Raw genomic sequence first — 4,540 nt, 5'->3', positions numbered from 1 at the left:
CATTGTCTAAAATGGCTATGATACCACTTTAAAAAATACAGAAAATAATGGGAGAAAGGAGTGAAGGATTTACAGGAACAATTATAAAGAACACATGGACAACAACTAGGTGGGGTGGAAACAGGGGAAGGAGGTGGGGAGGGCTGGGATGGTGGGGAGGGGTGGGGGGGAAAGGCAGAAAACTGTACTTAAACAACAATAAAAAATATAGAAAATAAATACTGGTGAAGATGTAGAGAGATTGAAACCTTTGTACAATGCTAATTGAAATGTAAAGTGTTAAGGCCATTGTTAAAAATGGTTTGGTGTTTTTCCAAAAAGTTAAACATAGAATTACCACATGATCCATCAATTCCACCTGAAAATTGGTCTGTCCTGAAAGTATCCAGCCATGCACTGTGAAAAATAGAGATATTTATTGAAGAAGATACAAGATGGAAGAAACATTGTACATAGGACAATGACACCTTAGTCCCTGTCAAAGTTTTGACCTTCCTGAGGAAATCTGGTTCATTGTTAGAGATTTGAATCAAGTCATTAGCAATGCTCCTGCTGTGGTAGCAGAAGCCATGGAACAAATTTTGCCATGACACATTTCATGCCAAGATCCTGCATGAAAATCTCAGATACAGAAGTTTTTGGAATCCCCAGATCAGCGTTTAGTTCTTCAACTGTCAGTTGCTGATCTTTGTTGATTGCAGCCCATACACATTCAACATTCTCAGGTGTTCTGCTTGTTGCAGGCCTTCCAGAACATGGGTCACTTTCAACAGATTCTTAACCATCTTTGAAGCATTTGTTTGTGCTGCATTCATTGCATTGTCCCTGAAAGTCTAAATCATCCAGTTTCTACAGAGGAATATTTAAGCTTAATGCAAAATTTGACGCAGATTTGTTGCTCTACTCATTCGGTCATTTTGAATAGATGGCCACACAGTACACATGCTAACTCAATGACGTCTACCACTCCTACTGACTAGTATAGTGAAGGTGTCATTGTTCACACATGCGCATTCCAGTTCACTCTCCTTGGCTGCTAGATTACATCAATGTCATGCAAACTGTTCTTCTTATATTAACAATGGCTGGACTTTTTCCAGATAGACCTCATATACTCTGAATAATTGAAAGTAGGGACTCAGACAGATAAGTGTATGCCGATGTTTATTTCAGCCTTATTCACAATAGCCAAAGGGTGGAAACACCACAAATGTTTATCAACAGATGAATGGATAAACAAAATATGGTATATGCATAGAATGAAATATTACTCAGCCATAAGAAGGGATGAAGTTCTTATACATGATATGACATAGATGAATGTTGAAAACATTGCACTATATAAAATAGGCCAAATAAAAAAATATTGTGTGATTGTACTTATATGAAAATAGAATAGGCAAGTTTATAGTGACAGAGATTAGGCTAGAAGATATTGGAAATTGAGGAGGAAAGGAGGAATAGGGCATTGTTACTTAATGGTTACAGAATTTCTATTTTGGACAATGAAAAAGTTTTGGAAATAGTGGTGACAGTTACCCAACATTGTGAATGTAATTAATGCCACTGAGTTGTTCACTTTAAAATGGCTAATTTTATGTCATATATATTTTAACATGATCTAAAAATTTAAAAACCTATTTCAAAAAAGTAAAGTTATATTAAAGATGTGTTTTACTTATGGTGTACTGGTAAAAACCAGTGTTGTTATGAATTCCAAGGAAACCTCCTAAAAGTGTTGTGCTTATTCCCAACTTTTCCATAGTGTCAGGATATGAAAAATACCCCTGAGATTTTTTAAAAATTATTTTCTCATAGTATGTCCGTAGTATGTCCATAAATATGACCAAAAAACTAGAATTGGCACACTGATTTCTATTATAAGTGTATGACATCAATAACTATTTCAGAATCATGCATGATGAAATTACAGTATGGAATTTCCTCAGAAAACTGAAAATGGAACTGCCCTTTGACCCAGTAATTCCACTGCTGGGATTATACCCTAAGAACCCTGAAACACCAATCCAAAAGAACCTATGCACCCCAATGTTCATAGCAGCACAATTTACAATAGCCAAGTACTGGAAGCAACCTAAGTGCCCATCAGTAAATGAGTGGATCCAAAAACTATGGTATATTTACACAATGGAATTCTACGCAGCAGAGAGAAAGAAGGAGCTTATACCCTTTGCAACAGCATGGATGGAACTGGAGAGCATTATGCTAAGTGAAATAAGCCAGGTGGTGAGGGACAAATACCATATGATCTCACCTTTAACTGGAACATAATCAACAGAAGAAAAAAACAAACAAAATATAACCAGAGACATTGAAGTTAAGAACAATCTAACAATGGGCAGGGTGGAGTGGGGAGGGGACAGTGAGGAGAGGGGATTACAGGAACTACTATAAAGGACACATGGACAAAATCAAGGGGGAGAGTGGAGGTGGGGGAGGGAAATGGGGTAGAGGGATGGGTTGAAAAGGCATACAACTGTAATTGAATAACAATAAATTTTTTAAAAAAATTATTTTCACTGATCAATTTCTATAATAATGACTTGTTATTTCTCCCTTAAATAGTTTTTAGCAAATCTAGATGGCTCCAAAGAGTACCTTAGTTTAAATTAACAGGTTTAACTGAAATGTAACTCAAGTGGAAGGTAGATGTTCTTCACAAGTGTTAATAGAAAACATCAAGTTTGAAGTGGTACTCAATGATTTTTATCTTAGAAGAGGCACCAAAATTTAGAGGGTTGTTTTTAAGAGAAGTTTAAACAGCAAAAATAATAAGATAATTTAGGAATTGCCTCAATTTCTTTCTCAGATCAGAGAATTAAAATTCAAGGAGCAAATCTGCTATAGCTTTTGAAAATTCTTTGGGTTAGCACAATGAAAATATGCAGGGCTTCATAAAATTTTAAAACTTTATTTTTCTGGTTGATCACATAATACCTTTAAAGGTTTCTCACCCTTGTTTTGCAAAGGGAAATGTTGAGAGATGTTAGGTTTGGATGCTCATTTTTCTACATTTCTTTTAATCCCATGAATTCATACTCGGTTCTACAAGATCACAAGACACCCTAGAAATGAAGTAGAAAGAAGTATTCCGTTCGTTGCAGTCCAGCCTGCCCAGTCACTACCTACATCTGTTTGATAAACGTTAGCCAGTGACTGAGGAGTAGAGTCCCCTTAGGACAGTGGACTAATTTAAATGCTTCTACATGAGGTGAATTCTGAAGAGAATAAGAAAGATGGAGAAATGTTTGACTTTAGTACTAATAATTTTTGCCAGCATCTTTTACCAAATAGCAGGACAGATTGAGGAAAGTCTGCTGCTGCAGTATCTCAGAGGTGTTCTCAGCAGATGGGCTGCTTCACAGGACTCACAGAGCCAGATTTTGCTCCCTGCTTCTATCAAATATATGGGGTACTATTTTTTATATGACATTTTTCATTTCATGTACCGATTTCATCCCTGGATTTTTATTATTTTTCTTATCCTTTTTTATACATTATTGTGATTACCCCAGGTATTAATTGTATTTTGGCCCTGTGAACTGTATTTTGTTTATGCTGTCTTAATACATTTTTGGAAAGAGGGAGGGAAAGATTGTTTTGTAAAAAAAATTACTACACTTACTAAATGCTTTCTATGTGTTGAAACTCCTTAAGCATTTTGTATGCATTAATACATTTAATCCCATGAGCCTACACGGTAGGTGACTCGTAATCAATCCGTTTTCAAAAGAGGGAACCAAGGCAGATGAAAGGCCAAGACACACAGCTTTTGTTTGGTGGAACTAGAAATCCTGGCTTCACAGTTCACACTCTGCTTACACAGTCATGTGTCACACAGCGACATTCAGTCAGTGATGGACCACACACGTGAAGGTGGTCCCATAAGATTATAATGGAGCTTAAAAGTTGCTGTCACCTAGTGACATTGTAGCCATCTTAATGTAGTAGCACAGCATGTTACTCACGCGCTGGTAAAGAGACCTCTGTGCAGCCAGTCGTATAAAAGTATGGTACATACAATTATATAGGGGACATAATATTTGATAATGATAATAAACAACTATGTTACTGGTTTGTGTATTTACTGTACTATACTTTCAATCATTATTTTAGACTACGCTCTTTCTACTCGTAAGAAAAAGTTGGCCGTAAAACAGTGTGTCATGTTGCACTGGCAGCAGCCTCACACGTCTCATGTCGACTGTCGTCTCTTCATTGCATCATTTTCTCTTGTGCTTGATTTAATCTCATGTTTCGACCATCGTGGCCCCTACGTGTACAAAACCCATGGCTAATGTTGTCAGTGTGAGGACACATTGAGTAATTGACCTGGAAAGGAAATTAAATGTGACTAAGGACTACAAAGGTAAAAAATCAGTGATGGTTATTGCTCGTCAGTCAGACATGTCCCAGTCCACCATAGCTATGATCTTGAAGGACAAGGACGAAGTGATGGGAGCTATTAAAGGATCTGCTTCGTTGAAAGTAACAAAACTAACAAAAAATTTGAGAAGGG

The sequence above is a fragment of the Desmodus rotundus genome, chromosome 2 (assembly GCF_022682495.2).
Source record: "Desmodus rotundus isolate HL8 chromosome 2, HLdesRot8A.1, whole genome shotgun sequence".
NCBI classification, from domain to species: Eukaryota; Metazoa; Chordata; class Mammalia; order Chiroptera; family Phyllostomidae; genus Desmodus; species Desmodus rotundus.
Note: the sequence above shows the minus strand (reverse complement) of the source record.